General features: G+C 44.3%; 1 protein-coding gene across 10 annotated transcripts in view; it reads left to right on the plus strand.

The window, feature by feature from the left end:
* ITPK1 (inositol-tetrakisphosphate 1-kinase) overlaps positions 1-19,957 on the plus strand; it is a 160,223-nt gene that overhangs the window by 112,593 nt on the left and 27,673 nt on the right. The gene's annotated exons all lie outside the window — the stretch shown is intronic.

Raw genomic sequence — 19,957 nt, forward strand, 5'->3', positions numbered from 1 at the left:
CCATGGAAAGGCCAGCCCGCCCGCTGCCAGGGACCCCTGCAGAGCTTGCATTATGCCAGAGCACTGGAGTGGGAAGGAACACGCATTGATTTTAAGAAGCAGAGGGATTGCAGTGTTCATTTTAAAAGGATGACATTTTCTTCGCGGGTCGTGCATCTCATTTCTGTGCCAGACGTGAGGTGACCATGGAGCATAGCTCTGCTTTGAGTTACCCCTGGTCTGGGTGCAGTTTGGGATAGTTTGGCTTTTTACAAAAGGCAAATGGAAGATGAATGGAAATTACTCAGGGCAGCCTGGTTTACCTCCAGCACTTGTCATCCGGCTGATTTGATTCTAACTAACATTTGTGGGTCAGATCTGTGAGTTCACTGCCTTTTGATGTAGAATGGTGGTGCGGAAGAATTTCAGTTTTCTGACCTTTTGTTGTTGTTCTGTCACTTCTCTGCCTTCCCTTTTTAATTCTGGCTACGTGATCTATGAATGTAGGATTGAGCAGGGATCCTTTCCGGGAGGATATTCATCTGTTTCCCTTAAAAAGGAGGCAGGGAACATGAGTGAGAGAAGGCAGATTCAGAGGAATAGGAAAATCAGACTGTGTAATGGGGTTGCATTAATAATCATGAGAATAAGTTGCTAGTCCTCTCACTGTTTTTTGAAAGGGATATTGCAAAAGAAGTCAGCAATTAAAATTTAAGCAGTTTGGGGTTTTTGTGAAGCTATTTAAAACCTAAATAGTCAGCAAATTATTTGATGGAACTGAATGCCAGTTATTACAAAGTAGTGAGAGAACAAATATTCAAATGTCAGAATTTTCCTGTCAGGGCGTGACCATAACAGTTAGACTTTTAGAAGAACAAACAGTGAAAAAGGTTTTTAAAAAAATTAGACAAATCATCTGGTTTCCCTGTCCATATCAAATAACATGCTAAAAGAAGCAAATGAAGCAGTTTCCGATTGTTTATCCTTGGTTCCAGGTGTCAGCAGTGCTGGAAGCAGCTCTTTTCATACTGCAGCTCTCTTCTCACCCGAGTGAGAAAACCCCCACAATTAGAGAACATCTGCTCTAGTTCAATGCATGCAAGCATCAAGCAAGGTTATTTGTAAGAGAACCTGAGGCCACCTAATTCTAGGTTGTACATGACAAGACTAGAGCATGAATTCCACTGGAGAGTGCTTATTCTTAGAAAAAAACCCAACAGACAAAATGTTCCAATAGGTGAATGCAGATGCCTTACCTACATGCTAAATCTGGGTGCGGAGCTTGACAGACACTGTTTGTCTTTTAAGTTGACACACCTCAGGGACAGGATGGTATCCAGAAGGACCTGGACAGGCTGGAGAAGTGAGTCTGTGTGAACCTCATGAGGTTCAACAAGGCCAAGTGCAGGGTCCTGCACCTCGGTTGGGGCAACCCCCAACATCAATCCAGGCTGGGGGATGAAGGGATGGAGAGCAGCCCTGCCGAGAAGGACTTGAGGGGACCGGTGGGTGAAAAGCTCACAGCCCAGAAAGCCAACTATATCCTGGACTGTATCACCAGCAGCATGGCCAGCAGGTCAAGGGAGGTGATTCTCCCCCTCTGCTCTGGTGAGACCCCACCTGGAGTACTGCATCCAGCTTTAGAGCCCTCAGAGCAGGAAAGACATGGACCTGTTAGAGCAGGTCCAGAAGGAAGGCCACAAAAAAGATCAGAGAGGTGAAGCCACCTCTCCTATGAGGACAGGCTGAGAGAGTTGGGTTGGTTCAGCCTGGAGAAGAGAAGACTCCATACCAGCAGTAGATCTGTACTTACTTTGTAGCAATGTATTATGCACAGGGTCTAATGCCTAGTCTTTTGATTGTTAGTCATTCAGGCAGTGATATTTGCCTCAGAATACTTCTGGCAAGCAAGAACAATGAGAAGAGATACGATTTAGGCTTCAGATCCCAATGTCCCCCAAAGTAGCCAAAACCTAAAGCAGTAGGATTTTTTTTTTTTTCCCCATCCGTCAACATCTCCAAAAATGTAGTGTCCTGTTCTTGTCTCTAGAGCCTTTCTCTATTCAATTTGCCTCAAACCAAGTGAAAAACTCATGTTTTATGTGATGTAAGGGGTGCAGGAGACCTGGTGGGACCCCTGGCTACCTGTCTTCCTCCATCTTCTTCTGCTTTGTCAGTTAAATTAAGGCCCATGTCAGTGCTGGGCTTTGTCGACTGTTGACAGAAGAGGGGTTATGGAAATTCAGTAGAAATTGTCATTCAAGTGATATAGAACATGTTTAATGAAAAGAGCCCTGGGGATCAAGTGTGAAGAATTTTGCACAATGAAACACTTTTCTTACACTCGCTGTCCACCCTAACTCACGCTCTTTTCTGCTTCACCAGCCAATCTCCAAAAGTACTTATGGGCTTTCAAGTTTGATCAGATTGCAAGGAGCAACCTCTTGGAAGAAGGGATCAGAGAAAGATTAACGCTGCTGGGAACTCGGTGTTTACCATTTCAGTGGTGTGATTTAGCTTTCTCCTTTATACTGATTGTCATTAGGGTTAAATAAATGTCGTGGCTTTTAAAAACAGTCCAGAAGAGAGAGACTGCTTTGTAATTTGAAACGAAACATATCTTTAGGGCTGGGCAATGTATCCAGAGTTAAGATAGCACGGTAATTAAAATTAATGATAATTTAATGTAATGATCCTTATCCCGTAGGGAGACTTGTTTGCACAAAATGAAGTATTACATATGCTAAAGTCAAAGTTTGATGTAGGGGAGGAGAGGTCCATGGGCTGGTGATAAGTCAGCAAATGTAGTTTAAATAAACAAGACTATATTTGGGTTTTAATTAAGCATAATATATGTGTCTATGAAGAGTTGCAGCTAAACTTTGGTGGACTGAGTTGACCAGAGAACTGCTGTTCCTAAAATTGAATTTATTTGTTATTTTTCTATTGCATTTACCATTTGAGACATCTCTAGCTGATGGCTGGAAAAGATAATATTGGAATGGGTCTGTCCTGAAGGCTTCCTGAAGTGTCTTTTGCCAGTGCCGGCCTTTATGGTAGAGAACCAGCAGTGCCTCTATGAAGGGTTTTCCATAATGGGGAAATGTCCATCGACCAAACTCTCACCATCGTCCTGCAAACGGCTCTCCTGAGAACCATCATCTCTGATGGTTCTTAATTCCAGTGATATTACTGAGATCAGAGATGTCTGTTTGCTTTGATTTTCAGTCTTACAAAGTCCTGAAATCCTACGCTCGGCTGTAGCAGGTGAAGCCGAAGGCAGCAGTAGTCCTCTGTTGGCTTTGCAGAGCGTGCTCTGTGTTGCGTTGCAGGGGACAGGTTATTTCTGTGTCACAGTTGCATCTGTCCATGAGCACTGCATGATCCAGGAGAAATATACTTTTCATCAGGCTGTATCTTTTTCTTGGTAGTGAGATAGCTGTCACTGCTGGGCATGTGTTAGCTCAGAATCATAGCAGCTTCTGAATTTTCAGCTCCTTTTCAGGGTAAAATGAAGAAGCTGGGCTATGGAAGGGAGTTACGCAAGTCTGGTTCCTTTCACATTGCAGTGAACTGGGGATGCCCGTGTCATCAGAGCACATCTCTGGGAGGGGGGAGAGCAAGAGCGTTATACGAAGTTTCTCCATGATTCAAAACCAGCATCTGAGCAGCTTTCTGAGCTCTTCAAGCTGAGCCCCGAACCAGACATCTGCTGCTACAAAGCAAATACAAAAAAAAACCCAACCCAAAACAATCCAGCTACAAAATTTGAGTCTTGATTTAAAGTTAACCTCAAGTTAAAGCTTCTTTCTAGCTATGCGTTAATTGGAATTGATGAGCAGAGCATATATAGTATGGTATTTTTTTTATTTCAAATGAGGCAAGTGGGGTTTTTGGAGGAGTAGGGGGTGTGTGTGGTGTATTTGGGCAGTGGGGGGTGTTAAGCAAACTGATTTCCTGCAGGTATCACACTGTGTTCCCTGCCTACCTGCATGCTAGTCTTTGAAAATTCATGTCTAGACACAATCGTGGATTCAAGTCAGAGTCTGACCAGCAGTACCAAATTCTGAGCTGGGCCTGCAGCACTTTTTTTAGAGCAGGACTCTCCCTCCTCCTGAACACAAGGGTTGGAGGATTTCCAGCCCAAGTTAACTGCATAGCCATTACAGAATATCTCTTTTATGATGGCCTCTGATTCCTTTTCTAAATCACACAAAAGGAACGTGGTATGTTTAATGCACTGTAACTGCAGTAAGTACAGCTTCACATCTTCATTATAACCGCTGAAATGAGTTCCCTTCTGAACTAAGAAAATTTAAATAAAGAGCTAACTTTTAAGTATTTCATGATATTTTTAGAGCAGTTTCTAGTCCTTAATAACTAGGCTTGTTGGTTTAGCGCACTTTAATATGAGAGGTAGGGACTTTGTGTAGGAGACCGTGTTCAACTGTGTTCAAAATGAGACCGGCATCTACAATCATATAGTATTCTCTGGCATTTCTCCAACTTGGTCCTACCAAATATCTCATTTTCTTTCAGAAAGTGGCTGTTCTAGCTTTACAAGGGCTACATAATAACCTGGTACATTGAAACACAACCTAAGTAGCCTCAAGTCCCAAAGCAAGCTTAGAGAAGTGTGATTTTTTTGTTTGTTTGTTTGTTTCCCCCTCCAAGTCTCGTGCAATACTGGTTGCCTGCGCTGTTAAGAGTCTCTACTAAAGACTCAGCGTAAGTCTTTGCAGGCAAAATCAAAGATTTTCTGACAGAAACTTGCACTGTGTTACGGAAATGGTTCACTACAGTGGCCATACCCTTTCTTTTCCATTCCCAGTACAGTAGCTTCACTGGCAAGGGATTTGATCGAACTGAAATGCAGAACTCAAAACTTCTTGAAGCGGCTGAGAGGGGAGCACAATGGAGGCCTGTGTGAATCAGGAACAGCATGCTGATGATGAATGGGAACAGCAATGTGTTGTTTCTTCTGGTAAATATGAAAGTAGTAGGTGGTAAGCTTAAAAAAAAAAAAAAAAAAAAAAAAAAAAAAACACAAAACCAAAACATTTTCACTATCCTAAACTCAGTGCCACAGGATGCTGTGAATGCCAATTTGTGTGGGTTCGAAAAAGCAATTAGATTGATGGCAGAAAAACCTATTGAGAATGGATAAACACTTTATTTTCCTGAAGAAGTCCCTATGTGGCTGCCGCAAGGGGGTATGTACTGGGGATAACTTCCTGACACAGCTAGTGAGAGCCAACTAGGGAAGGTGCCCTGCTGGATCTGTTGTTTGTAAACAGGGAAGGTCTTGTGGGGGATGTGAAAGTTGGAGACTGTCTCGGGAACAGTGACCATGAAATGATAGAGTTTTCGATTCTGTGAGAAGCAAGGAGAGGGGTCAGCAGAACTGCTACCTTGGACTTCCGGAGGGCGGACTTTGGCCTTTTCAGGAGCCTGGTTGACAAAGTCCCCTGGGAGGCAGTCCTCCAGGGCAAAGGAGCCCAGGAAGCCTGGATGATTTTCAAGAAGGAAGTCTTAAAGGCGCAGGAGCAGGCTGTCCCCATGTGCCAGAAGACAAGCCGTCGGGGAAAAAGACAGGCCTGGCTAAACAGGGAGCTAGTGTTGCAACTTAGGGGAAAAAAAGAGGATCTATGGCCTCTGGAAGGAAGGGCAGGCCACTCAAGAGGACTACAAAGAGGTAGTGAAGCTATGTAGGGAAAAAATCAGGAGGGCCAAAGCCCAGCTAGAACTAAACCTGGCTTCTGTTGTCAAGGACAACAAAAAAAAGTTTCTATAAATATATTAGCAATAAGAAGAGGACTAAGGATTATCTCTGTCCTCTAGTAGATGGGGCCGGCAACATAGTGACCAAGGATGAGGAAAAGGCTGAGGTACTTAATGAAGTCTTTGCCTCAGTCTTCAGCAGTAGGACCAGTTGTTCCCTGAGTACCCAGACCCCTGAACTAGAAGACAGGGATGGGGAGCAGAATGAAGCCCCTGTAATCCAAAGGGAAACGGTGAGGGACCTGCTTCAGCACCTGGAGGTGCACAAATCTATGGGGCCGGATGGGGTCCACCCAAGGGTATTGAAAGAGCTGGCGTAAGTGCTCGCCAGGCCACTTTGCATCATTTATGAGCAGTCCTGGACAACCGGGGAGGTCCCAGCTGACTGGAGGTTAGCAAATGTGACACCCATCTACAAGAAGGGCCGGAAGGAGGATCCAGGGAACTACAGGCCAGTCAGTCTGACCTCGGTGCCTGGGAAGGTCATGGAACAGATCCTCCTCAGTACCATTACACGGCACATGCAGGAGAACAGGGTGATCAGGCCCAGTCAGCATGGGTTTGTGATGGGCAGGTCATGCCTATCAAACCTAATATCCTTCTATGATAAGGTGACCCACTTAGTGGATGAGGGAAAAGCTGTGGATGTTATCTACTTGGATTTTTGCAAAGCTTTTGACACTGTTTCCCACAGCATTCTCCTGGAGAAACCGGCTGCTCATGACCTGGACAGGTGTACTCTTCGCTGGGTAAAAAACTGGCTGGATGGCCGTGCCCAGAGAGTGGTGGTAAATAGAGTTAAATCCAGTTGGTGTCCGGTCACAAGTGGTGTCCCCCAGGGCTCGGTGCTGGGGCCGGTTCTCTTTAATATCTTTGTCAATGATCTGGATGAAGGGATTGAATGCACCCTCAGTAAGTTCGCAGATGACACTAAACTGGGCGGGCGTGTTGATCTGCTTGAGGGTAGGTTGGCTCTGCAGAGGGATCTGGACAGGCTGGACCGATGGGCTGAGACCAATGGTATGAGGTTCAACAAGGCCAAGTGCCGGGTCCTGCGCTTGGGTCACAACAACCCCATGCAGCGCTACAGGATTGGGGCAGAGTGGCTGGAAAGCTGCCCAGCAGAAAAGGACCTGGGGGTGTTGGTGGACAGCCGGCTGAATATGAGCCAGCAGTGTGCCCAGGTGGCCAAGAAGGCCAACAGCATCCTAGCCTGTATCAGGAATAGTGTGGTGAGCCGGACTAGGGAAGTGATCATCCCCCTGTACTCGGCACTGGTGAGGCCCCACCTCGAGTACTGCGTTCAGTTTTGGGCCCCTCGCTACAAGAGGGACATTGAGGTGTTGGAGCGCGTCCAGAGAAGGGCTACAAATCTGGTGAGGGGTCTGGAGGACAAACCTTATGAAGAACGACTGAGGGAGCTGGGGTTGTTTAGCTTGGAGAAGAGGAGGCTGAGGGGAGACCTTATCACCCTCTACAACTACCTGAAAGGAGGTTGTAGAGAGATGGGGGCTGACCTCTTCTCCCTGGTGACAAGCGATAAGACGAGAGGAAATGGGTTCAAGTTACGTCAGGGGAGGTTTAGATTGGATATTAGGAAACATTTTTTCACTGAAAGGGTTATTAAACATTGGAACAGGCTGCCCAGGGAGGTGGTGGATTCACCATCCCTGGAGGTGTTTAAAAAAAGGGTAGATGGGGCACTGAGGGACATGGTTTAGAAGTGGCTTTTGTCAGGGTAGGTTAAAGGTTGGACTCAATGATCTTAAAGGTCCCTTCCAACCTCAGCGATTCTATGATTCTATGACGTGGACAATGTCATTGTAAGCTTTCTGCGGTTTTATACTTTTCCCTAGACATTTGCCACTAGCCTTTTTCTCTGCTGATTTGTCCTATTACGATCATGTGTTGTTGTGATGCTGGGAAAAAAATCCGAAAGCAAAACAAATGAGCAAGCAATACTGAAGATCTCCCTGGCAAAGACCAAAGAGAAGAGGAAGTGGGGAAGCTAAAGGAAAAATAAAATACAGAAAGCAAAGTGAACACTAGGGAACAGTTTCCACAGGAGAGTGTGAACACGTACCCCATCACTATAAATTTGCATCTGAGTTTGCATCCGAGTTTGCATCCTTTGGAAACATCACAGGGTTCTGCAAACTTGGAGTCCAAAGGGTGAGCTTCATCCTGGGGAGCAAACACACCTTCCTGATCCCGGTTAGATGAATCTTTTTGATCTCTTAGAGAGACCACTCTCTTCTTGTGGACTAGGGTAAGCCTAAGGGCATAAGGAAAACTAGAAACCCATAAGCTGGTTCACATGGTGTGTTTAAGTCCCATCCCCTCTTGTCCCTCCTATTGGTTGTACTGTAGTCAGATGGGTATTGAAATAAAAAGACAGATGGCGTCTTTCTGGTCTTCTCTGATGAGTATCTGGAATGAAATGCACATGAAGTTATTTTAAAGCTGTTGGTGCCGGTGCCTGCAGGTTGTACCTGCTGACTGAGGTGGGATGCTGCCTGTGAGGACCTCACCTTGTGCTGAGGAGCAGCTTTTGAACCACTCCTGGGCTGTGTTCTCCTGAAGAAGCGGTCTGAAATTTGGCTGACTGCAGTTTAACCCTGGATTTTGGCAGCTTTATGTAAGGTAGAACATAATGATTAGACTCATGCTGCGGAACATAAGTGCTTTTGAAATGGGGTGCAAAGGTTAAAAATAAAATTAAATTAAAATCCGTGGGTATATTTTGAGGGAAGCTGAAATAAAATGAGTACAGGGCCGTGTAGAAGCGATCGTGAGCTGTAATAAATGAAAATCCTTTAAAAATCTTAAGTTGGTTCTTAGAAGGATACATTACTAAACGTGGGTGCTGAGACTTCTCTGTGATTTCCTGCTTAGAAGAGTAAAGAGAAAGGGGAGAGGAAAGGGTGGTAACTTCATTCATGCCTAATTCTCCAACTCTTGCCAAGTGAAGAAACGATAATTGCCCAGTTGGCAACGATGTGTTTGCAATGCTTCATTTTTCACTGTACTACATGAACATCTATCCTACTATTTGCCTTTCATACAGAAGATGAATTTCTTCTTGTCTGAGATAGACTTGCAAAGTATTTATAGGGGAAGAGCTATAAAAGTACACCAAATTAACGAAAATAACGTGAGTGTATTGGCTAGCTGACAGGGATATATTTATAGAATATTCTCTTACTCGGGCAGACTTAAGAAACAGGCATTGAAGACAGGGTATTCATTTCGATAACAGACTAATAACCATTGCCAAAATGAACATAATTACTGTTTCATGGTATACAGAGCAGGGGTCATCCTGCAGATTTAAAAGCAAATTCAAATAAGTATCTACCTCAGCCTTACGGGGAAATAATATGAACTGAATAAAGCACACAGTGTAGAAGACCCACAGTTTCAGAAGATGCTGAGATATCATCTGCATGCCCAGAGCATGGCCTGGCTTAGGCACATCTTCTGCTTTGTTTTAGCCAGCAGGAGCCATGGCAGTGCCATCCTGCTCAGGATCTCACTTTGTTTGCCTTCTGTGGCCATGAGGTTGCATCCATCTGGGAAGCAGCCTACCTCTGCTTTCCTCTGCAGTGGAATTCAGTCCTGGCACCACAGGAGCATCCAGCTCCTCCAGCACGGTGGTTGCATTGGGTTCCCACTGGTTGTTCCAGTGGCACGTCTGCACGCTGATTGCAGTACTGTCCGGATAGCTTATGGTTGAAGTATGTGTGAATGTCACAAGTGTCCTGTCCTCCGCTGAACTGTGGGTGGGTGCTTGCCTTCTTCCCCAGCCTCACACCACGAAGATGCAGGTGAACGGTGAAGGCTTGTTGGGAAGGAAGAGGCCTTTCTAGTTTTGTGGTTTCCTCATTGGTTGGTCTTGGAGCTAATACTTACCTTCTGTGAGTCTGCTGGAGTTTACACTGTGTCCTTGTGCCCCAAACAGGGCTAATAGAAGGAAATCAAAGAGTTTAGTTCTACAGGGTGCATTTAGTTGGTGCAGCACCAAAAGTCCACTAACAACTGTATTAAGTGCTCTGAAGTGAGTTCGTGTCCTCAGTCTCTCATTTAGAAGGAGCAGCAGGGTATGAGTCCTGTTAAACTTCGTCTCCTCTCTATTCCTAACTGCCTGTTCCTACCTGGAAGCCTGAACTGTTGCTCTCAGATGAACGAAGTGCGCAGGCTGCCTCCCTCCTCTGTGTATTGGTATGAAAGTGGTTTGCAAAATCGAGTAGCAGCAGTGACAGGTTTTTGCATGAGCGAGGTAGGCTTTACTGCCGCATGCTCTTTGCAGATACCCTGTCATCTTGGCTGTGGTTCCCTGGCACTTTGAAAAGCTGTGATAGCCTAACCACCATCAGGATCGCAGCCGTGTCCTTCGCAGCATTACCCAATGTGTGAACGTCTTTTTTTTTTTTTTTTTTTTCTTCACAAGAAACTTGGCATGTTCTCTGCTTCCCCTTTTAGTAGAGCACCAAATTTCCCAACGGTTTCCTGCCTTTGTGCTCTGCTATATGCTGTGCAGACAATTCCTAAGGAACCTAAAGAGACTATTATTAAACGCTTGATGGAGAAGCTTGAAATGTTGATGTTACATGCCTGAAGACTGGAAAATATTGGCACCTGCTGTTATTTTTTAGTTCTGAACACGGATTATTTTATTTTTTTTCCACTTTCTCAGTTCAACAGTACAATCAATTCCTCTTCCTGTGGAGACGTTGTGAGGAGTGCTCAGGGCATTTCCTCCTCTTGTTCTGCTAAAACTAAGGGTTTCCAGAGGACAAGCACGTTGTCAGAGTGAGCTGTGGTACATTCCTGCCTGGTTTCAGGTCCCATGTCACCTCTGACTGATGGTACGTTTTTGGAAACAAAATATCGCCCCTACTCTTGGAGTGAGAATCCCCCTCTGTAACTGGCAGCACATTGTATTTTGGCACAGGATGAATGAGTTTCTGGAATTGCCAGTACAAGTCTCATATGTCTAACTACGGCATTTGGCTGCTGCTGTCGGTGCATAAATGTGACTAATAGTCAGACTTACTGGAACAAAACAAATGCTGGTACTGCCTGGGTTGGTGTCCCGGTAGGGTGCTAACATGTCCTTGTTTGGCATACACAGCTTTCCTTTCTGAGTGTTTTCCCTCCTTACTGAGCTGAATTCAGCAGCACAGAGAAGCAGCATCCTCCTCCACGTTGCATCTCGGAGAGAAGCTGCTGAGGTCAAATTTGGAAGGTTTTCCCCATGAGACAGAAGGTCTATCACTCCTGCTTTTTCGCACAGTTCTGAATTTTACCGTACCCCGTCCACAGTGGCCTAACATCTTCTGTTGCTCTTCTCTCCGATAACATGAAGAAATTACCCAGAAAAGCTGTGTGTACTCTTGCTTTGATGCTTAACACATGGCACTCGGGTTTCTGCTAATGAATGGCGCCAGCGCTGGCCCCAGGGAAGAGGAAGGAAAGCTAAAATGTTCCTGTCAGAGCAAATCCATGGTCTCAGAAGTCCTGTGTTTGCATAATCTCATCTTCTCCAAATATGAGTTCAAGTTGGGAAGAGCAGCCTCTCCGCCCCAGAGAACTGCTGTGTTTGTACAGCACGTGTCCTGCTTGTTTCTAAAGTGCTTCGGGTGCTGATGTGCAGATCCTTGTGTTTGAGAGGCTCCACAGGACTGAGCACATTTGGATACCTATGTGGTGCTGGTGGCATGGTTACAATTACATGAAATCATCCGTGGGCACAAAGGCCAAAAAAGCAATCTCTGGTAATCACAGCAATGCAATAACATAAAGTTAAAACCAAACAAATGGACAAGGATTTGAGCTTCCAGACACATGAGGAAATCTCATATAAAGCTTGATCCATGTGTCTGTGTTATGTATCTTTGAAAATCCTAACATTATTTAGGATCACGTTCTACATTCTTGGAATAAACTAAAATGCTCGTACTCTATGTGCTGGTCATAGTTTTATAAACTTTTCCACTGCAGTTTTTTACTACAATATTTGTTTCCTTTCTCTATATGGAAATGCCTTAACAAACATCATTCAGCTGTTGCATTGCAAGTGGCTAGTGACTCGGGAGAGACCCAGGAACTGGTAAGTTCTTGGTTCAGACAGAGTCAGGCACAAAAGATGAGGTTTTCCACCCCTGTCTGCACGCTCTCTCTTGGGGAGTCCTTCTAGGGTTTTCTCTCTTATTTTCACTGTTTGTCAAATGGAGCGGTGACAAGCGCTGCCTTTTTACAAAGGGAAAGGTCTCCAAATGAGGAGTGCTGTATGAGAGCTTGGGAGAACTGCTGATCCATCCTGAGCCGGAGCCTGTGCTGAAACCTGTCGTTGCTCTGGTCAGTTCACTGAGGGGCTGCTTCAGCTTCCCTGGCAGTAAAATGAAAGCCCAGTTGGATAGCCCAGGGATGCTGGAAGAATCTTTGATGCATGTGAAACTTTGAGTATTTGAAAAAAGTTTGTATAAATGAAATGGACATCAGTGACAGAAGCCTGGATTTTCTGTGAGCATTCTTTCGTCTGCATTTTAGCTAGTTGAAAAGTTTAATCTTCGTATTTATTCTGTGTTGGTTTGTGTGTTGTTTTTTTTCAATCGTTGCAAATAGAAGCTAATTCTTTTTATCTACCAGGAAGCAGATTAGTAAAGTTTTGACTGAAAGACATGACCGCATGTCTCAGAAATCTACTAATTGCCCTTGAAGTGTTTAGCTTTCCCAGACCTACGGATATGTTCCTCATTTTGGAAATGCTGTGTCTCTGAATGTCTTCTGTTGCCCTGACTTTGTTATACAGCATTTTCAGTCTGTCCAAAAGAAAATGAGTACCCAGATTCCTGAAGCCTGGAAAAAGGTCATTAAATAGATCAGACGAAAAGGAAATAGCATGTCTGCTAAATCAAAGATGTTTTATACAAACCGTGATGGGTCATGCTGAGAGCTGTCTAGCTTGTTGAGCTTAGCAATGTTTCTCTCCTTGAAAATTAGCCAAGAATTCAGCTCTTTCCATAACTTTCTAATCCACCTACACAGATCCTACAACTGGTATGATATGAACCCAGCATTCTTCTGACTGAGTAGTCTTTAATGCTTCTTTCATTACAACATAATTAAGATTAGAGTTTAGCCTGTGATTTTACTTATCCTTTTAGTAACTATTAAATTCTTTTGTGCAGGACACATCATATGTAGAGCATAGGATTTCAACATACCTTTGCAGCATTGTCACCCACCAAAAAGTGGGTTGGAAGATAGCCTGCAGGTGCAAATGAAGTTCTCTAAGTCTTTGCAGCCATTAACTTCTGCAAGAAGTGCATTTCCTGGAGACACGGGATGTTCCTTTTCCTTTGGGAAAGAATCTGGTGAAAACTGGGAACTTTCCTCTTCACCAGTCAGATACTCTGAGCCGCAAACTATGGTGGTGTTTCCTAAATGGATGTGTCTGTGTGGCTCAAGGCATCTTCCAGAGGCTCCATCTCTGTCACTGTCATGCGTCCTGTCACTGTTGTGAAAGGGCAAACCCTCATCCTTTCAGTACAAACTCATAGGGCTCCCAGCCCCCTTTGTGTTGGGTCGCTAAGGGGTGGATATGATATAGTCTGGCCTTCTAGGAGTCTGCGGCCCCTGTATTTCTTGGCGTAGGTGTAGCATGTCTGGGGAATTGTGGACAGTTGACAGGAGTTTGAAGGGCTTCCTACTCATCTCCCTGCACCCGCTCAACGCCCGCCGTCTTAATGATCCAGACTGCCGCTATGCTGTGGCTCAGTTTTCTTCAATTCCTTCATGATATTTGAGGCTTCTTCCTCTTGAGGTGTTACTTGGCGTTTTCATCTACACTTTATTGAGAAGACTAGTAAATGTAAGACATTTCTTTACAACTTTGAATTTGTTAGACAGATTAACGAGGAGAGACGTAAAAAGGATCTAGTCACCCAGGTAAAGGAAAAAAGTGATTGTTTAAGCCTGAGTTTTGGCAAAGGGGGCTTGAGGAAGGACCTGGTTTTAAAAATGTCACAGAAGGAGTTTATCCTTGAGAAAGCTTTTGACAAGATGGCAGTGTAGGTGGGAAGGGGAAGGTCACGGATGGTGACAGGGTTGAGTCATCAGTTAGAAGAGCAGGTGGGACCCTGGGGTGGACAAAAAGGACAACCAGCAATGTCTGAGAAGACCTGGGGGCAGAGCTTTAACTAAAGGGCCCCCAGGATGAGAGGGTCTAGACAGTGAATATTTTACTGCATTCATAAAAGGGAGAGGATAAAGAAGAGATAAATGAAGAAGTGGCCATTATATGTAGAAAGCATAGCAATTTTTAGAATGTTTTAATTTTTAGGAAAAGCACCTCCCATACACCTTATGTCTTGACTAATAGGCATTATGGAAATACCTGTTAAGTCCTAAATGGATAAATTGATGGGGAAAAAAAAATTATACCTCAGTACATTTGGTCCTTATGTCAGCAGATGGGAACTACTTACAGAGGCCAGTACAACTCCTCCAGCCCAATGCAGTACAAAGAGATACACAGAAAAAGAATTCCCCTCACTGCATGAGTCCATACTAATCGGTTAGGGAAGAGCAGGAGGTGTAATCCAAGGCTAATATGTTGTTACAAGCAAAAGATTTAATAAGCATCAGCAAGCCTGTGCTGAGGAGCCCAACATGAAACAAGAGACAAACCTCCAGTCAGGTGGACCAGAGTAATATTTACACTCCCTTTTAAACAAATACATTTATACTAATAAGTTTATTTGGGAGCTAATCTTTGCCAAAGTAGAGAATATGATTCCGGAGACTGTTTGTCCTGGCTAGTGTTACTAGATATAAACTGAGGAAATCAGCCGCAAGCTCTCTGTCTTTCGTGGGCTTTCCTTCAGGGTATTTCTGCATGTGGACATCTCCCCCTCTCTTGCTGTTGTGCTTCTTTGACAGGAGATGGTTGCAAGTTAATGAACAAGGAGTCAGTGTAGTAACTGAAGCCAGAAAATTATCTGTATTTCTTTGTGTGTTCAGACTGTACAGGTCAGCATTGTTCCCTGCAAGACAGGAATGCACATTTCAGGAAAACAGGAAGATTACTTTGCAGCAACAGTTCTTGTGAAGGTAATTGTCTGGCAGCAAAGGGCAGTTCATTGCACCTGACACTTCCGAGCTAGAAGTTGCCTGTGTATTCAGTACTAGGAGTCTACGTTTTTCTGCAATCAGTGGGCAGAGATAGGTATGTCCAGAACTGATTAATCTTAAACTATTGAACGTATGAAGTAAATCACTGTCCAGATGTGCCCATTCCCAATGACTACACTGGTAGACAAACATGTCTCGTAGACAAGTTGGCTGGAGTTAGGTGAGACAAATTCCCCTTCTGTCATGGTTATCTGTTGGCACAGGGCTTGGGGAGCTCACGGTCACACTCAGAAGAAGGCTGCTGTCACAGGGCGCTTGGCTCCTGGTACTGCCATGTGTGCTGGCACGTCCATCAGGGACTCTGCTCTTGTGGAGTTGTCCTTCCTCCCGCTCTCTTTTTATTGCCATCTTCCTCCTGACCAAGTGTTATTAGAGGAGATCAAATGCTGGACTTGCTACTTTGAAGTGTTGAGGTTTTCAGGAAATAAGAGGCTTGTGGCTGCTGCTAGCTGCTTGACATGTCCAGCATCAAACCAGGGACTCAGGCATTGATTGCACCAAAGGTGGGGCCAAAGACCCAGCTTGCAGTGCAAGAGAAAATAGAAACCACTTTGCTCTGGATACTGCTAGAGGGCTGGCGTCTGAGCAGATCCACAGAAATACCAAGCTTGCACACATGCCCCTTCCAATTCAGCCGCCACTACCTTTTCTTCATGGTGCCAGCCAGAATCCTGGCGCACAGGATTTCCTCCTTGCAGCCCGTCAGCAGGGTGGAAATAGTGTCAGCTCCCTAAAATAACATGACTTTGGGGTAGCCAGTAAGCGCTGCTGGTCCTTGCCTCCCAGTAGCTTTTCACAGTCTTGCACAGTGTTTTGATCATCTGAGATTCGGTGTGGCAATGCTGTTCCCTGCAATATCTACCCAGAGTGTTTCGCAGTTCAGGAAAAAAAATGTACAGGGCTGTCTGAAGACTTTTTAACGGAAGAAACTAATCCAATGTAAACAAAGTGGTGTGTGTGCATTACTTTGCTATAGTTATACTAGCATAATTATAACAGAAAAACATACACTGACAAAGCTTTCCCACGTGGATAGGTCTTTGCTCTTTTTTGTGTTTAAAAAACACATAGCTTGTTTGTCTCAGAAGTTATTTCTTTTCCTTGTTTTCAGAGTGGGCTCTATCCACCCCACTTCGGAAAAATCATCAAATCGCCCCAGTCCCTGTAGTGAGCAGCAGCCTTGGTTGGTGCGCTGTACTCCAGTTAAGGCATCACAAACAAGCACAGAGCAGAATCCTTCAAGGCCAGAACCAGTGTTTGACAAAGGTGGACGCACGACATAGCTGACTGGAGGTGCTCGGCCGCGGGGCTTGCCGTCAGCCCTGCTCAGCGGTGCAGCGGCGGTGATGTGCCTCTCCTATTATTCAGTGTTATCCCAAGATCTTACTGTGTGTCATAGATCTTCTTGCACTTCACTTTGTGTTCACATACATGTAAGTTAGGAAAGTAATGAAAGGCAGGTAGTTATTCACATTTCCCCTGTCATTGGTGGCATGGTCTGGAAAAGGAGCCAAAAGCCCTGTTCCTCCCTGGCTCGAGCTGGGGCACAGCTGCTGCAGGTGTCTTGCATTGGCTGATAGTGTCAGAGCCCCTTCCAGCGTGTCCCTGAGATGCCTTCCTACCTTAGAGGGAGTTTTGTTGCTATTTCGCACTCCCTGTGGGCTGCTGCTTTGCCTCTGACCCAGCATGTAGAGATTGAAAGTGATATTTGCTGAAAGCGTGGGACATGTATTGTGTAGTCTCTCCCAGGATTTAGCTTCCAAAAGCTCATTAAACTGATCTGGTTAAGGGCCATCAACCCTCTTAGATTAGAGCTATAAAGAGCTTCAGTGGACTCCACTCTTCTGGGTACTCTAATGTCTGCAAATGAACTCTGTCATGGGTGGCGGGTGTCTGTTTATACAGGGAAGTGCACACCGCTGTCTGTTGTTCTCATGCACTGTCTAGGCCAGGGAGATGCAAACCAGCATCCCACCGGCTCCTGTCCTGGAGGTGCGTAGTTTGCAAATGCGAATTTAGCTTGGAAATTCTTTTGTACTAGTCTAAATAGTTTCTTATCTCAGTATTTTGGAGAGGAAGAGTATTTTGGAGAGGAAGCGTGAAATAAGCTACATTTGGACCATTAGATACCTTTTGTATTTCAGAGGAAGGAGTCATATTTGGACACTGGCTCTTGGTTCTGAGACTCATTTATCATTCTGTGTGCTAGGGTAGTCCATGTTGGTAAGAGTGCTAAAATCACACTGAAGGTATTCACAATGAACCTGAGCTTTGCATTTTAATATAGAGCAGACATTCACAGCGGACTTTTCATTGTCTCTCTTCTGGAAGTGCTTTTGGAGTTTCACAGATATCAATACTTTCAATGCGAGGGTTCCGAGTGAAACATTATTGGGATAAAAATGCACCTAAAGTCATCTTTGAGCTTGCCAAACTATCCCTTTCATTTTTTTTCCTTGATAAGGAAAATTGCATTCATTCTTCCTGTAATGTTGGAAATGTTCCAGCCTGTAAAATGATTCCCCAAGTTTTGATACAGTTTCAGTGATCTCAGGAATAAATGCTACCATTTCAACAAAAGCTGTTCTAGCAGGCTTTCTCCACCTTTTGTCCTTACTTAGCAGAGAGTTTTGCCTAAGATTCTTCTTTACACAGTCTAAGAAGCACCAGAAGGTTTATTTCCTTCTCCTGGCAAGTTAATCCATTTGCTTCCTTTTCCTATGGTCAGGTGTGCCAGAGCATCTCCTTAAGAGCCTTTGCTTGTGATGCTACTGAGAAACCTGAATGGCAGTGGAGGAGGATGAACTGAAGTTGGTATATAGACCAGTCTCTTGGATAATCCTGTCAAACGGCAGGAAATAGGCTTTCGTTTTTGTGTACAGTAAGTGTATAAACATAGCCAAAACCCTGCATTTTTCAAACACCTACAGTCATGTGCTTTAGTAATTGGAGTTGTGCTTGTTTTTTTAAATTCAACTACAAAGCTTCCTGTCCCTTGCATTTGCAGGGTGGTGGGTAACTGCTCTTACCTACTGAAAGATGAGGCTATTTGATGATGAACACACATCTCCCAGCCTTTACTCTGTCCCTTGAATGAGATAATCTTTTACCTCTTATCTTGTTACGTTGCCGTGAGCTCACTTTATTGGACTGTGTCAATGAAGGTGTTTCACCACAGGTCTGTTTTAACTGGAGGCATGTCTGTAGCTGTTCTCCTCTGCTGCCAGGTACCCGTGAGGCCCCATCACCATGAGTAAGCTAAATAATGCTTGTTTGCAAAACCAGCCTCTTTCAGCCTGAGCACCCAAGAGATGAGGGTGAATTCCTTTCTCGGGAATCAGACAGCAGCATCATGCTCACTGGGGAAAGTGGGCATAAGATGAAAGTCTAGAACTAAAAGGTGAGGGAGGATCCTGTACAGAACATAGCTTCGTGAAATGGTTGTCTCTGAAAAAGAGGTCAGCTGGGGAAAAAAACTCCATCAGGTTGGGTTTACTTTGACTTTCACCTTTATTTCTTCTTATCTTGTATCATTTCTTTTCAATCTAAGCTGAATTCATCATATTCAAAACCCATAATTAGCACTCCTAAATTGCATGGAAATGGCAAGTTATTGGGAATTTTTTGAATAGTTTCTTATTTATATTCAAGTGTGAGATTTCCTCGCTCGCTGCCCAGATGCTTCAAAATCACTACTATATTAGAAATGAAGACTGTTGCTCTGCAGATGTTCCATTTAACAGATATTCAGTGCACAATTCCTTGTATATCAAGCTAGGGTAAGGTTAAAATCGTGCCCTCAAAGCTGAGTCTGCTCTGCCCTCTTGTGTCTTTGGAAAGTGCTGCCAAATGCTCCCCAAATACAGCTACTTTATTGTCAGAACTGGAATTTCCCCCCCGCAGACTTAAGAGTTAGATAGATGCAAACACGCAGGTGTTCAAATATGGGTTGATTTTTCAGTGATGAGTACAGATCGACATACGTTTGAACTAAATCTGTTCTGCCAATATTCCTCATGCACACACATGTCTGAAGGGAAAACAACTTGAGAGTATTTTTAATACAGCTCAGAAGTGATAAAATAAACCTGATTGAACACTCTGTAAAGTTGTGGGTTTTATGACTAAAATTGGGGGGTTTATGAAGCTTCAACTGAAAAATTATCTACTGGAGGAAGGAGAGAGGAAGGGGTTCTTCCAGGTGATAGAGTCTGGGCTGCTGTGAAGTTAGGGGTTGGCTTAGCTTGGCTGACTCCTTGACGTGCCAACTTTTGACCTTAGAAGAAGTGACAGTCCAAAGCTGTGATAAGTTTACAGTGATTGAAGGGATTCTGAAGGGCAAAAAAACCCAGTCATGTAGTGATTTAAATTGAGATACCTTCAAGATAAGGATCATCTGCATGCTAAAAAAAGAACCCGCCAGCTTCTCTATGTGGTTGGTTGTTTTTTTGGTTGAAAATGAACTTAGGAGGCAGGGGTGAGCTGGAAGTTCAGATTTCCTCCCCTTATTGTGTTAGGAGAAAAAAATGTTGCCCTGACTGTGCATCCTCTCTATCCCCCCAGGAGCAGAGTGCAGCAGTGCAAGCTGGTGGAAGCTACAGTGAAGCACAGTTTACTGAAAATATATTTATTTTTAAAGAGGCTTAAGCATTTTCAAATCTCAGAGCCAACTATTCTATTAAAGAGTGGCTTTTCTCAACAAAGTAGGAAGTTTAGAGTTTGATACGGTCTGCTGTAAATCTTTCAGAGCGCTTAAAGCTTAACATTTGCTCCATGAGCTTTGGATGATGACTGACCTGAGCCAGTCCTGATTTTGACACGGATGTTTTCTCCTTATCTTAAGGGTGTTTATAGCAGAGACTAGCGCTTTTCAGGAGCAGCTTTGTCATTTCTCTGCATAGAGCATTGTGTGATATGGAGGTCATGCACCGTGTTTCTTCAGAAATAATCCTTGGCAGCCTTTCCAGCCACAGAGAGCAACTCAGGCACAAGCTGTGCT

The sequence above is a fragment of the Larus michahellis genome, chromosome 4, assembly GCF_964199755.1.
Source record: "Larus michahellis chromosome 4, bLarMic1.1, whole genome shotgun sequence".
Lineage (NCBI taxonomy): Eukaryota > Metazoa > Chordata > Aves > Charadriiformes > Laridae > Larus > Larus michahellis.